At 41.2% G+C, this 16,567-nt stretch overlaps 1 protein-coding gene across 4 annotated transcripts in view; it reads right to left on the bottom strand.

The window, feature by feature from the left end:
* Window positions 1–16,567, bottom strand: part of PCDH17 (protocadherin 17) — a 275,600-nt gene that overhangs the window by 129,466 nt on the left and 129,567 nt on the right. The gene's annotated exons all lie outside the window — the stretch shown is intronic.

Below are 16,567 nucleotides of genomic sequence, written 5' to 3'. Positions count from 1 at the left end.
AACAAAGTACATTTTAGTTACCATACCTCGGAATAAAAATAAGTTCCCCAATTGGATGAGTTCTTGTTATGTTTCTTTCTGTGAGGTAAAACAGGATTAAAAACAAGCAGCAAAAGCTTTACCATGGAAAGAATCAGCCATGATCTCATGCTGCTCTGTCAGCATACTCTAGTTGGCTTCCTCCCCTGCCCAGGAGATTTATTATGCTCAGGCCATGTTTCTGCACGGTCAGACACCACCATTACACAGTACATAGCAGGGGCACATTTATATGATTATCTCAGCACAGGAAAACAATTTTAATATCCAACTGTGGAAATAAAATTGTATTCTAAGATCTATTGATTAAAATGTACCATGTCTATAAGACTACCCCTTTAAACGGTTCTAATTGGCAGAACGTATTTCCAAATTGCATTCACATGTACTGTACATTAACAAACCCAAGCCCAAGTTTGTACTTATAACATTGGATATGACCCCCAAAACACTATACCAGCAGGTGAGAACATCATGGTGTGAGGCTGGTTTTCAGCATATTACACTGGCAAACTTCATTTGATTGAAGGAACGATAAATGGACAAATGTACCCAGACATTCTTAATCAAAATCTGCTGCCATCTACCAGGATGAAGATGAGATGAGGGTGGACATTTCAGTAGGACAGTGATCGCAAACATACAGCCAAGGAAACTCTCAACTGGTTTAGAAAAAAAAAATAAAACTGCTAGAATGGCCCAGCTTATAACCTGACCTGAATCAAATAGAAAATGTATCAAAGGAACTAAAGCTAAGATTTAATAAAAAAGGGCCCCCAGAACCTTCTGGATTTGAAGAGTGTTTGTGCGGAAGAATTATAATATTATAATCACACCTGAGCAATGCATGTGACTAGTTTCTCCATACAGGAGGCGTTTTGAAGCTGTCATCACCAACAAAGGCTTTTGTACGAGCTATCAATTACATTTCAATAAGTGTGCTCAATACATTTTCTCTGCGCCATTTTGCATTATTACACATAGCTTATTTTATGGACATTTATGGGTTGATTTCTTTATCTGTGTAGATTGGATGGGTTATTATTACAGACATCTGGTGAGAATTTCAAGTCAATAGCATCTTACAAATCAATACTTATTTCTCCCGCTGTATGTATCAGTATCCAAAATAATTTTTACTTGCTAAATGCACTAAGCTAACATCTATTAACATCCAATGGCATCCATCTTGATGTTAGCATGTATCTATCTAAAGACAGTTACAGTCACTGTTATCAATTTGGTGAGTTACATATGGATTTATATTAGAAGGAAATATCATTTTAAAGTGGTAGAGTATAAGCTCATTTCGATTTATTAAGACAATTTGCAAACTAATACAGTATATGTTTATCCAACAATTCAAAAGATTTCAAGACTTTAGGAGACATATGTATAAAAAATCTTAGCTAATTTTAAAAGCACACATAAATGTTGTGATACCCACATGTTTTAAAGGTAACAAACCCCTTACACCAAGAGTCCCCAATCTTTACCATTAAAGCCATATTTAAATCTGAAAGAAGGTCACAAGCTTCATTCAGTGAAGAAATCATAGCAGCTCCTTTGTGGGCTTATTTGAGGATATATTCCCCCATGTGCCCCTTATAAAGTAATAATATCCCAAGTGCCCACTGCTGAAGTAAGGATGGACCGGTGTTCCCATCTTACAAAATAGTAATACCAGAGTGCCACCTTATGAAGACTAATTCTACAATACTACCCTTAAAAAGTAATGACGACCCAAGTGACCCTTTATAAGTAAAAATTGCCTGAACAGTGCTTATTACTTTTTAAGGGGCAATATTAATTTGTAATGTTCCAAATGCCTGTAAATCGAGTAGTATTGTACTGACTGCACCTCATGAAGTAACTGCGAGTCAACCTAACCAGCAATAAAGCCCCCTGCGGACAACGATACAGTTGACAGTGGCAATCGGCTGAGAAGCAAGCCACAGATTAGTGAATCCACAGCTACATATGGCTGACTAGTGACTGGTTGAGGAGTCTTGCTTTAAACACAGCCATTTTGTCTTTTAAAGAGCAAATGGCTCGTTCATAAGAACACATTTTTGGTCCGAGTGCTGTCCATTAAAAAACTTACCGATTTTGAACCAATGTTATTCAATGGGACAATTCAGATGAATTTTTTTTTTGCTGACCTAATCTACTTTTGCGAAAAATTGCAGCATGCACTAGTTTCTTCTGTAAATCGGATGAGACTCACCCATTCAAATCAATGGGAGCGTGAAAAAAAATTGGACGCCATACCGAGTCACAGGATATTTTCAGATTTTTATGAATACATTGCAATTCTATGGCATAGGAAACTGTAAATGATTAATAGCTGCTGCTCTAATAAAACGGATTGCACACGGATGACAAGTAGGAGAAAAAACAACCCACTTTTCTGGATGATACGCTGAATGATTTTTCGTATGACAAAAAAGACACGTCACTCCAAGAGTTTAGATGTGGGGTGCGCAGAAAAGGATACCAGTCCCAATTTAATACAGAAAAAGAAATCCGGCACTCCCAAATGCAGAAAAAAGTTTTGTTTTATTCACAGCTTAATAATCCACACGGTGCACATTCTATTTGTTATGTTTCGGTCACTATCATGGACCTTCTTCAGACATTGGCAAAACCTGTTAATATTCAAAAAAAAATGACAGCGCACTGCACCATAGCGATACAGCTTACCACTGTCAGCGCTTTGTTCCTCCTCCTGCTCTCCTCACAGCTCCACCTGAGCAGCTTGCCTACGTTGCTACACGCTATTCTGAACCCACAGTGTTTTGTTTTTGGAATATTAACAGGTTTTGCCATTGTCTGAAGAAGGTCCATGATAGTGACTGAAATGTAACAAATAGAATGTACACCGTGTTGATTATTAAGCTGGGAATAAAACAAAACTATTTTTTCTGCATTTGGGCGTGTTTCGGATTTCTTTTTCTGTATTGAATGATTTTTCATATGCTTGGGTGAATTTCCCCTACGATGGATTATGACAATTTACATTATAGCTAAAGAGTTAATGCAAGTGTGTAATAACAGTTTGTGAACCCCTCCCCCAGCATCACCTGAAATGCCCTCATTTAACAGCATCTTCAACCTAAAAGTCTGCCAATGCTCTTAAAGCATGGCAGGTAAAAACTGCTACATCAAGGCTTCCCGAAAATGTTTGAAAAAAATAACATTGTGCAGGATACTCCAATTGTTTTCAAGGGCAATGAACTACATTTTATTTTTAAATAAAAACAAAATAAGCAAATAAGTAAATAGTAACAGCACATGGAAATAACATAGGGTACTTAGTTAACATTATTTTCAGCAAAAAAGCGTTAAAGCCATCCTACCGCAACAAGGTGAACCCTATCGGGATAGTACCTAACTCTTGTAGTTAACCTATGTGTCAGCAGACATCATTACTATTTGCTTACTGCAGGGTATTATTTGCTCATTTTGTTTTTATCTTAGCTTTTGTCTACTAAAGGGCCATAGAGTGAATGTGCACCTACACTTTACACTTCTATAAACATATATTCTGGCTAATTTCTTTGGTTTTGTGTTAGTTTTTTGTACTTTGTACAAACAAGGGTGTTGCTCCCATTTTTGGGCTGGTCATTTTGTCTATAAAGCTTTCTACTGGGAGGTGTCTGAACAGTTGGGTTTGGGTCCTGCTCTGCCCCCATCTATTTTGACATCTGCTTGCTAACACATAGCGAGGTGAACTACAAGAGACAGGGGCCATCTCGAATGAGTACACCTTGTCGCAGTGGGAAGGCTTTTACACTTTTTTTATCCAAACTGTGTCATCTAAGTACCCTATGTTATTTACATGTACGATTACAATTTATTTATGTACTTACTGCAGGGTATTTACTCAGTTTGCTTTTATTTTCACTTTTGTCTGTTAAATGGCCATCTTGTGAATGTGCACTTACACATGGCACTTATATCAACATATAGAGTTGAGCGAAACAGGTCAGTCATATTCAAAAGTCGCCGACTTTCGCCGAAGTCGGGTTTCATGAAACGAAACCGGACCATAGCGTGATGTCGGCCACGAGGTCGGCGACCAGAGCGCCATAGTCACGTTTCAAAAGATGCTTCCAGATCCCTTTTTCAGCCAGTGAAGGAGGACGCACACTGTGGGCAACGCGCATAGGCATCGGTCACCATCATCTTTGAGAAGGGCATGCAAGTGATTGGCTGGCTTTGTGTGGCATCACATGGGCTATAAAAGGGCGTCAACGCCGACCGCCAACTTACTTATGCCGATCTTAGCATAAGGAGAGCTGCTGCTGCTACTGCTGATTCTGTAGGGAGAGCGTTAGGCAGGGAAGAAGAACCAAAAAACTGCTTCTGCTGTTAGCGATTTCCACTTACAACACAACACTTTGTGTGCAGTGACAGGGGAGGCTCTATTTTTGGGCATCAGCTCTGTTAGTTATTAGGCTGCCTTATAAGGCTCCCTGATAGCTGCATTGCTGTTTGCACACTGCTGTGCAAACTGCTTTTTTAAAAGCAAAAATACTTTTCTTCCTCTTTTCTGCAGTTACCAAGCATTCATTTTTCCACCCTTTTGTGTGTGCACTGTTCTGCAGTCCTGCTTATTAGGCTGCCTGCGTCCATACTTGGACTGAGAGCATCATTGTCAGCGTCCTCAAATCTCTAGTTAGATCCAAATTCTCACCAATCCTATAGACACCCTCCACCTTGTCATTCACCATCCAATTTCTGCCTGTTACATTGAGATGTAATCTCTAATCTCTACTGGGCCAGAGACAATAGTTCAGCATCCTCAAATCTATAGTGAGAGTCAAATTCTCACCATTCCTATAGACACCCTACACCTTGTCTTACACCATACAATTTCAGCCTGTTACATTGAGGTGTAATCTCTACTGGGCCAGAGACAATAGTTCAGCGTCCTCAAATCTATAGTGAGATTCAAATTCTCACCAATAGTAGATACACCTTCTACCTTCTTTTACAGTACCATATAGCTGGTGGTATTTTGGGTACATTTTCACAAAAATGAGCAAGTATGGTGGAAGACGCCATGGAAGTGGGCGGGGGTTGCCAGCTGGTCACGATGGTGGTGGTGTTGCATCTGTTGGTAGTGACAAAAGCACAATAGCACCTAAGGCAGGAGGTGTTGAGTCTGCGTCATCGTCTGGCTCCACAAGGCCTCGAAGGCTCTCTTTTCTGGGAGTAGGTAAACCACTTTTAAAGCCGGAGCTTCAGGAACAAATTTTTGTTTACATTGCTGACACAGCCTCCAGCTCTCTCACCTCCTCTTCTGAAGTTTCAAAAAATAAAAGCACTGAGTCGTCATTGGAGGCTCCTGGTCAGGAACAACACCTTTCCTTGTGTCCTTCACCCCTACCAAAAAAGTGAAGGCTGTGGCAGGTCACACTACCGATTACTCCATGGAGCTCTTTTCACATACCATGCCTGGGTTAGCAAGTCAAATCGTGAATTCCCCAGTCCAAGATGAATCTGACATGGAGTGCACTGATGCACAGCCAATGCTAATTTTTCTGCTGGTACATTCACTCAGAGCACTACATTGTCTTTGCAGTGCACTGAGGCAGAATCAGACCCTGATGAAACTCAGGTGCCCCTTCCCGCATACTATACCACCTTATACGGTGACACAGAGGAAGGTGCACATGAAATTGAAGAGGAGGTGATGGATGACCCAGTTGTTGACCCAGATTGCCATCCATTGGGGGAAGAGGGTGACGCTGCCAATAGCTCAGAAGAGGAGGAGGAGGATCCACAGCAGGCAACGACATCGCAACAGCTGTTATCTGGCAGGACCGTAGCAGTCCAAAAACGGGTTACAAAAACCAAAAGAGTTGCAGGACAGCTTGGCCAGACGGCCAAAATACCACAGCGTGCAAGGTTTCAAAATGTCTTCCATAGTAGGAAGAGTGCAGTATGTCACTTTTTTGAACAAAATCCTAATGATCAGGCAAAAGTTATCTTTAAGAAGTGCGCAAAGACCTTTAGCCGAGGGAAAAATCTGAGAAATTTGAATACCAGTTGCATGCTTAGACATTTAACCACCATGCACTTGCAAGCGTCGACAGACTTCCAAACCTCACATACCACATGTGAACCTGCTCCGAATGAAGGTTGTCAGCAACGCTACATCGCTTCCCTCACTGTACACCTACCGGTTAGCACACCACCAGCAGCAAATGACGAGGTGTCATCGCAAGGGCAAAGCAGTCATAGAATCACAATGTTATTGCTACGAAAGACTGAATCTAGGCCATCAGCAACACCACCAACACCATCACCAACCCTCTCTCAGTCCGCCATGTCCACCGCTAGTTCCACCATATGCAGCTCTCAAGTCTAGCTCACCCTACCAGAGACTATGAGTAGGACAAGAAAGTACTCATCCTCTCATCTGCGTACACTGGCTTTGAACGCCCACATTGCCAAACTAATCTCGTTAGAGATGATGCCCTACCGGTTGGTTGAAAGCAAAGCTTTCCGCGAGCTCATGGCCTACGCAGTACCACGCTTTGACCTACCCAGTCGGCACTTCTTTTCACGAAAAGCCATCCCAGCCCTCCACGTGCATGTGAAAGACCGCATTGTCCATGCACTCAAGCAATCAGTGAGTGTAAAGGTGCACCTCACAACATATGCATGGTCCGGTAGGCATGGCCAGGGCCATTACGTGTCCATCACTGCGCACTGGGTTAATGTGGTGGTTGCAGGGTCCACAGGGGACAGCGACGGTGGGACAGTGCTGCCTAGCCCACGGTATAGGAAACAGTTGGCTGTAGGCGTTCGACCCTCCTCTTCCTCCTCCAGAAGCGAAAGCTCGTCCACAGAGCGCAGTCGCACGAGTACTCCATCTGCAGCTGCCAGTTTTGCACATGAGGTGTCCCACTATCGAAAAGCTAGTGGTAAGCGTCAGCAGGCCGTGTTGAAGATGATGTGTTTGGGCGACAACAGACACACCGCGGAGGTACTGGCCGACTACTTGCAGCGACAAACTGAGTCATGGCTGGGCAGTCTACATCTTGAGGCAGGCAAGGTAGTTAGTGATAACGGCCAGAGTTTTGTGGCAGCCATAGCCCTTTCAAAACTCAGACACATACCTTGCCTGGCTCACACCTAGAACATGGTGGTGCAGTGCTTTCTCAATAATTATCCGGAGTTAGCACCCCTGCTCCATAAAGTGCGAAGACTGTGCTCGCACATCCACCGGTCGCCCGTACACTCCCGTCGTATGCAGAAGCTGCAGCGATTGCTCCACCTTCCCAAGCACCGACTAATTATCGACATTGCAACAAGGTGGAACTCCACCCTGCACATGGTTCAGAGGCTGTGCGAACAGAGGCAGGCTGTAATTCATTTGTGGGAGGATACATGGGCAGGCAGTTTGCAGGCAGACATGGAGTTGTCTGGTGTGCAGTGGTCGAAGCTGAAAGACCTCTGTAAAGTCCTTCAGTGTTTTGAGGAATGCACACGGCTGGTAAGCGCAGACAACTCCATCATAAGCATGAGCTTCCCACTTATGCGTCTGCTCATGCAAACTTTGACGCACATTAAGGAGCAGGCATCTGCAGCCGAGGAGGAAGAGGAGGAGGGAAGCCTTCATGACAGTCAGCCATTGTCTGGTCAGGGAAGTCTCATGGACGAGGTGGAGGAAGAAGAGGAGGAGGATGATGGGGATGATTATTTTGGGGAGGAGGATGCTTCTCAGGGGGCAAGAAAAAATGTTGGCGTGGCAAGGTCAGGTACAGGGTTTGTGCGTGACTGGAGGGATGTGGATTTGCCAGAAATGCTCCTCCACCCAGCAATCGCAGTGCATCATTGACACCTGGAACATTGGCCCACATGTCTGATTATGCCTTGCAGATCCTAAAAAGGGACCCCCGCATTGCCAAAATGATGAACGATGATGACTACTGGTTGGCCAGCATCCTGGATCCATGCTATAAAGGCAAATTCCAAAACATCATGCCACAGGAGAACCTAGAGCTAATGATGGCTAACAAACAAGCAACTCTGGTAAACCGGTTGTTTGAGGCATTCCCAGCACACAGCGGCGGTGATGTTTTTCCAACGAGCCGTAGGGGGCAACATGGAAGAGGTGTTCGTGGTGCACACAGCCGAAGTGGCATTGGACACAGGGCTTTCATGACCATGTTGTGGACTGATTTTTCAAGTACCACTCACACGACTGGTAATACTGCATCGATCGAAAGTGACAGGAGACAGCAGTTGTCAACTATGGTAACAAACTACTTCTCCTCCCATATCGATGTTCTCCCTCACCGGTCATTCCCCTTTGACTATTGGGCCAGTAAACTTGACACCTTGCCTGAATTGGCACAATATGCCTTACAGGAGCTCACTTGCCCTGCTGCTAGTGTGTTATCTGAACGAGTCTTCAGTGCTGCTGGATCAATCCTGACAGAAAAAAGGACCCATCTGTCGACCCAAAATGTTGATGATCTAACCTTCATTAAAATGAACCATGCATGGGTTTCAAAGGATTTTGTCCCACCCTCCCCTGCTGACACGTAGGTTGCCAGAAAAATGGCTTGCTTTTGTCCTCCTCATCCGCGGACTTCACCAATTACTCCATTTGCAGCTGCTGAATGTCCAACATCAACATATGCCAATTTTTCCACCTCCCTAACTGGGCTGCCTCCCCCCACAGGGTCGGGGTCACCACCTGGTGCACGCTCCCGTGCGAGTGCCGTTGCCCTGGACAGGTGGGTGGGCACACTCTTTGGCAACGGCACTGGCACAAGGTCCCTCATAGCAGAATCAAGTGTCTCTGATGATGGGGGTGCACACCCGCCGTCAGACACAGCGGCGTACTATGGGGGGCCCTGTGCCAGTGCAGTCGCCAAAGAGTGGGCCCCCCGCTTGCTCAGGATCACAGCACTTGCAAAATTGAAATACTTACCTCTCCCTACTCCACCGCCGTGATGTCTTCCGCGTTTCCTGACAGTGACATTCTGGTCAGAGAGCACGATGACATCATGTCTGTATGCCCTCTGCCTAAACAGTCCAAGTGCAGTGAGATGGAAGATGGGGACGACGAGGAGTCCAGGCTAGTACAGGGATTCCCTAGCGAGGAGACTTATTTAATTGTTTTGAATGTTGGGACAGCTATTTTTGGGGAGCACTATACTCTGGAGAATGATATATGAGGCCCACCATACACTTGAGCATTCCAAAGGTGGACATCAGACACTGGAGCAGCATTTACAGGGCCCATTATGCACTGGAGCATTAGAAATGGGGCCCATTATATATGGAGCATTATTTGGGCCCATAACACAGTGGAGCTTCATCCATGGGGACAACATAAACTGTAGCATTATGTGGAGCTCATCATATACTGTTTCAAACATTATATGGGACCAATGATTCAGTATGGAGAAATATATGGTCCTCATTACTCTGTATAGCGCACTATGCGGTGGCCATAATACTGTATGGAGTAATATACTGTTCGTTTTTGTAACTATTGGAGAATTTTAAATGGATATCAGTCATGAGATGTAAGAAGTGAAGTATTTTTCATTGTACTATACCGCTATTTCTCTGCCGTATCAGAGAATCATGAATTGTGGCATGTGTTAAAGGAGCCCATTGACACTCTTTGGCTTTGGGCCGACGAAAATCTGGAGCCAGCCCTACCCCCCCACACAACTTTAGCCAAATAACCCCCAGTTTTCAATGCCTAACTATTATTATAAAGTAAATTAAGGTTGACAAGCTTAAGTAATAAGAATTGATGTTTTTGGCATTAAAATGGGCACTGTGTGTGTGTTTCCTGTCCTCCACTCCCTGCCGACCTTGGTTCCCCATTGACTTGCATTGGGTTTCGTGTTTCAGTCGGCCTTCGACTTTTCACGATAATTGGCCGATTTCGTTCGACCCGACTTTTGAGAAAGTCGGGTTACTCGACCCGAAAAAAGGCAAAGTCGCTCATCTCTATCAACATATAGTCAGGCTCATTTCTTTGGTTTTACATTTTTTATTGTTGCAGCATGCCCAACACTGATGCATTCTCACAAAATCGTGAGGACATTTCAGGGGTGCACCCATTTTCCCTGTACCTCCAAACTATCCTAAGGCCAAAATAAGAGGACTTAAGTACTGAAATTGGCATTAGACAGTTGGGCCAGGTTTTTATATTGCATTAGTGCCCAGGAGACCGAATTTCTGCCTTAATGCTCAGCTAATCACTTCTAGTTCTGGTGTTTTTATTTTAAGTTAACATTTCCATTGTTGTAGAAACTACTTGCAAGCTAACAAACCATAATGAAGTATAGTGGCTTTATGCAAACCCTATTGCACATTTTTCATATCTATATAAAGTTTATGGAACAAGTTGGACAGCAGCAGAACATTTCGTTGGGGAAATTAAATGTATTTTAAATAACATCAGTTTGCAATTCCATTTTTATGCTTGGTGATGGCAGTAAAACTGCTTCAAATATCACTGCTCACGGCATTACTTTTTAATACATTCCCATTTTCAGAAGACAATTGTATACAAGCATACACATATACAAATCTGTTGTTCAGTTTTTTTAAGGTTGCCATGGAAACAAGAAATTCCCGGAGCTGAGTGCTAAAGTTCTTTTGTTACAACAAGGATGTTTCGTTTCAGCCACTGCTTTGTTCAGTCATAAAGATCTCTTACTTTTCACCACTATATATACTGCTATTTTTTCAGCATTATCATTCATTAAGTTGATAACTGTCATCTTATTTGTGGACTGGGTCTAAAATCTCTTTTGGGCTGGGGATGGTTTTGTGTTCTTGGTGCTGTTTATTTCTTTATATTTTGTGCATGCATTGTTAATGGAATTTTTTAAGTCGAAATTCAAGCCTCGAACATTCTGCTTTTGAAAAAAAAATTAGTGAATTTCAAATGTTTAATTTTAGATTTTGGGCTGCTGTGTTTTTTTTTTTTTAAAAATGCTGAGAGTAAAGTCCAACAAGCAGCTTTTAAGGCAGTTTTCAAAAGCAGTTTTCTGCCTTGTGTGGATCTAAAATGAATGGAAAATATAAGGAATGACTTCTACTTCTCTTTCTTGCAGGATCCTGTTCTGACTTTGGTTTCATAAACTGCATCAAAAACTGAATATGCGTTTCCTGTTTAAGACTTGATCGACACCTGCAGTTTTGATGCAGATTGTGATTGAATATTTATGCTGTTTTTTGCACCCAAATGTATCTTTAGATGCAAAGGGAAAGAAAAGTAAATGATGGTTATAGTCCCCAATACTTTTAAGCCAAAGCCAGAAAGGCATTCAACAAGGAAAAGTATATTCATAACGCCCATTATACGTTACACTCCGTTTTGCATACACTTTTTGGTTTGTGCAAAAAAACAAATAAATTGCATCAAAATCAGTCACAGAACCTGCATGACATGTTTATTCTTTGGGGGCTTCCGCTGGGAAGTCACCTGCTGTCTATACTTACAGCATAGAGGAGAACAGTGCAAGAGTAAAATAAATTTTGCCAATTAAGTCGCTTCAAGAAAATGACAGCCAGTATTTTCCTGAAATGGCTTCATTTGGTAAAACTCTGTGGTTGCACCGGTATAAAAGTTGCCATGTGCACATAGCCTTAGGGTAGGTTCCCACTGCATCTAAGGGAAAAGTCAGACTTGGACAATGATCACAACGCAATACTCGGACTGGCCATCGGTTCTCCTGATCCGAGCACGTCAGCTGCATAGAAATTTGTGCCGTCTCGCTTGGGTCAGAAGAGCCAACAGCCAGTTCGAGCATTGTTTTGTGATTATCATCCAAGTTATAAACTGTCTGCCTCCCCCCCCCTTATTCTAACAATAAGAAAAGAGTGTTTTAAAGTAGTATACTCTTCAAAAATCAATCATTGTTTCTGTGAACCAGAAACCTCTTTTTGCTAACATATCTTGGTCGTTTTCTCAGCATTTTCTCAACTTTTTTCTACCAAAGTTTCTAAGCTTTTTTTGGAGCGAGCTGTGGGGCGGAACATAATTTTTCAGAGGTTTTCCATAATTCTTTTTTGTTTAACTAAACAATGAAGATGCTAGTATTATTTTTGTATATCATTTATTTTTGAGTGCTGAAAACCACGTTAATATTTTGATTTAACTACAGTAATCCAATCTAACACTCATAAAATAGCAAAGTAGAGATAATATGGGTTGAGCGTGGCCAGTGGGATTGTTGGGGTAAGTCTTGCTTAAGAGATGGTTGGACATTTGAGAATAGTTTAATAATTATGTGATTATGCATGGTATAAGAGTTATTTTTTTCTTGCTTTTTTGTTTTTTTTTGTAAGAAAAAATTGCTGATAAAATGTTTATAAAGGTGCCTGGGTGTCTTGCAGAAGTCTTTTCAAGCTTCCCTTTGATTTGTAAGATTTCAGCTTCTTCCTAGCAAAAAATGTCGGCAGAATGTAAGGTATAGGTTACTTGTTTTAAATGCTTGTTTGTTTTTTTAAAACTTTGAGCTTTTAAAAGAGGCTCAAAAACCTGAACATATGAAAATCAAGTCATTTATGTACAAAAATCAATAGGTCCATTTATTAGCATTTTGTCAGTGCTTTTTCTGATGTTTTACATGCAAAAATCATATAATCAGAAAAAGGTAAAGTGCGAAAAAGAAAGAATGATAGGCAATTTAGATTTTAAGCCCCAACGGGGACAGTAACGATGATGTTTGTAGGGGGCCTCCAAGTCATCCTTCTTTCTCTCTCCCCCCTCTATGTAGAACTTTATCTGTACAAATGGTTATTTGCACTCAGTAATGTAACAATCTGTAGTCAGTGAATACAGATTTTATCAGTAAGATGAGAATTTTAAAAATTAATGACCATTCATGGATGAGAAAGAAGCAGATTTCTCTGATAAGCAACTTTGAAATATATCTTATTTTAACATGTATTATTGATTTCTATGCAAATTGTCTCTTCATAGAGGAAGAGGACAAGAACTGTAGTGCCACCTATTGGAAGTAGCAATCCTACAAGTCAATATTGCCCCTTTAACAACCCTTGCCAAATGAGTTAGGATAATAGGCAAGTATTGGCATGCCAGGACTTTTCATATCACTCTCCAAATGGAGAAATGCTTCCCCATGGTTCCCGGTCAGACACCTCTCACCAAGCCAAACCAGATCCTACACTTTGCACTGATGATAGGCAGGACCCCAAAACAGAGTGTCTGCAAATTGAGATTCTAGTTTGACATTTATCATAAGTCATGTGGCAAGGCTCGTTAAAGGGTCAATATTAACATTAGGATTGCTACGTACTTCCAATATGTAGAATTAGAGTTCGAGTCCTCTTCCTCTATGAAGAGGCAATTTGCATATTTAATTTCCCAGAGGAGCATTGCAATGTTTAAAGCCTCCAGGCTTGTCATGTCACTCTCCGTAAGGAGAACCGTTACCCCTTGAATCCAGATTATTGATTTCTGAAATTAAAAATCCAACAACGGTTTCACTTTAAGCTTGAGTGTAAAGAAATGATAGGACTATTACATTAGAGAATATGAAACTATTGTTGCCTGTATGGAGTTTATACTGTAGTTATGAGAATGTGCTTGTGCCTTTTTGCATATTAATGGTCAAATTTATATGGAAATGCTGCCTCCAGATCACTTAGCACTGTTTATAGAATGAAATTTCCTTCTAAGCCATTAAGAAAAGTGTTAACAAAAAGCAACTTAAGCACCTATTATGTGTCAAGATATTCAGCATCCACTTGGCAACAATAATATGTGTTTTTGAAAAAAAATAATTCTACCATTTAACCGCTTTATTATAGTCCTGGTTTATGTGGCTGACTGGATATCGGACCCCAATAGATTAGGGCCATTTGAGATTGCTACTTTTAGAACTTCTCGGCTTTAACCCCTTACTGGCGGGGCGATTTTCTGTTTTGGTGTGTTTTTCTCACCTCCTTCCAAGAGTCATAACAGTTTTTTTTTTCTGATGATATAGCCTTTTGAGGGTTATTTTTGTAGCTGCAGTTTTGAATAGCACCATTCATATTACAAAATAATATATTGGAAAATGGGAAAAAATTTCAAGTGCAATGAAATTGTGGAAAAAAACAATTCCACAAAAATTTGGGGGGGGGTTTTGATTTTTCGACATTTGCTTTGCTATAAAATGACTTGTCAGTATAATTCTCCAGGTCAGTGCGATTGCGATAATACCAAACTTGCATTGCTTTTTTGTTACGTGTGAAAAATGTAACAATATCACAAACAGAAAAATAAGAATTTGTTTCACCAATTTCCAAAACCTATAACATTTGCATCGAGAGATGAAATTTCTATTGATAAAATTTTTTAGTAGATACAATTATTTATTTGCTTCTTTTGATGGATTGCACTTACCGTATATTGAGGCAGCAATATCAAATCTTCACTTTTTTTATATTTCTTTATTTTTCATAGAGAAAAAAAGAGTGATTCATATTTTTATATTTTTCATATTATTAAAAAGGCTTTTTTACTTTTATTTTTAGTCCCTTAAGAGAACTAATTTTTTAGTCTCCTCTGAAAACTAGAAACTGCAATCATTCAATTGCGTACACCTCTTTAACTCATAATTATATTATTAGCCCTCATACAGCTTTATCAACCAAAAAAATGAAAACATCATAGGTTTTGGAAAATGGCTACATGATCAGAATTTTATTATGTTACAAATTTTAGATTTTTTTTCACCACTAAAATAATTTAGAAATCCGGAAACGTGCTGCCATAATTGTACGGATGAGGAAAATCATATTGGCAATTCCCAAAAAACAAAGTCAGAATTACGTTTTTATGCAATTTCACAACACTTTTATTTTTTTTCCTGATTTCCAGTATACTATGAATCATGTCATTCAAAATTACAACCACGCCCTCGTTCATCTATGTGGACAGAAAAATACAAAAGTTAAAGCTCTTGGAAGGAGAAGAAAAAATTAAAACACAAAACAGAAATAAGCCATATTGGGAAGGGAAGGGGTTAAAGGCCCCCCATACACTGAGATTCTTAGGAAGACCAAGATAAGAGCAATGGGAAGGGCTTGAGCAAGCCGTAGGCCCTAGGCTGCCATGACAACCCATCAGCTGAGCCGGTGGAAGCCAGTGAGCTTGCTACTGTCAGAGATTGATGGCGCCTTTTCATTGGTTAAACTAAAGCGATTGAAGCACGTTCGGATCTCTGTAGAGCCAGGAAGATACCAGCTGTGTATTACAGCCAGCATCTGCTTAGAGTGTGGTGGGCTTAGCTCCTGAGCCTGCTCCATACATGGGGACCCGGCATAAGACTTACTATTACGTCTTAAGTCGAGAAGAGGCTAAATAAGTAGTTAAGAAACCTGAAAGTGGTAAGAGAATACAAAAATATTGGAGCAATTAAAAAACATTCTAATACTCAACAATTATAGAAAAAAATAGTAGAAAACTATTTAATCATATTTTGAAAGTTTACTGTGATATTTGTTTTTGTGTTTTTACTCTAACACCTTTTTCTTTCCCTACACAGTGTTTTTAAAAACTATAATAGTTATTGCAAAGTACAGTGGAGCATTTATGAAAATAGATTTTATTATTCACTTTGATGACAATTGCCTATATTGTCCGCCACTATTTTACACATTGCAGAATTTTGCATCAGTTAGGCTAGTTACACACTAGTGTATGGCAGAGCTGCGGACGGATGCGACTTCCTCTGTGAAACTCCGCCCACTGCTGCACTTCCTGAACGCTCCGCCTACGTCGGCATGCGGCTTGCGTACCCTATCTTTAGCATTGGGTACGCAGGCCATGCCGATGTATGCGGATACCTCCGCATGCGTCATTTTGATGGTGCGGCGACCTGCGCCGAATGCAATGTGTTGGATTTTGTTGCGGTTGCCGCATCCTCAAAATGACGCATGCGGAGGCATCTGCATACATCGGCATGGCCTGCATACCCAATGCTAAAGATAGGGTATGCAGGCCGCATGCCGACGTAGGCAGAGCTGAATGGAGGAGGCATGGCAGTGGGTGGAGCTTCACTGAGGAAGTCCACATCCCTCCCCAGCTCTGCCGAATGCTAGTGTGAAAAAAACCTTAGAGAAACATCACAAGAGGTCACTAAAATCTTCCCTATAATGCCTCACAGTTGTCACACTACAAGGTATAGAACATCAACCAGGAGGGAATATCAAAGCTTTCTAAATAGCAGAAACAGGAAATGTAGCAGCCATTTTCTGGTAAATCTGGAAAATGTGAGGCTGTTGCAACTCACAACTTTGGCATAGAAATACAAAAGAAAGCTGTAAAAAAAACTCAACAAACTGTACAGATAGTGTGTGACAGCAGAAGAGCGAAGAAGATTAGTGTGTGAGGAAATGAGACCAGTGTTATACACATGTGTCTATGTCATTATGGGCCTTGGAGCTCCTTTGATCAATAGTGAATTGAATCGCTATTAATAACATTTCTTTGAAAGATTTGGCAAAATTGGCTAGTTTG

Source organism: Dendrobates tinctorius, unplaced genomic scaffold (assembly GCF_039654945.1).
Source record: "Dendrobates tinctorius isolate UK_male_01 unplaced genomic scaffold, ASM3965494v1 ptg000064l, whole genome shotgun sequence".
NCBI lineage: Eukaryota > Metazoa > Chordata > Amphibia > Anura > Dendrobatidae > Dendrobates > Dendrobates tinctorius.
The sequence above is the reverse complement of the archived record's forward strand: the minus strand, read 5'-3'. Positions and strand labels throughout refer to the sequence as shown.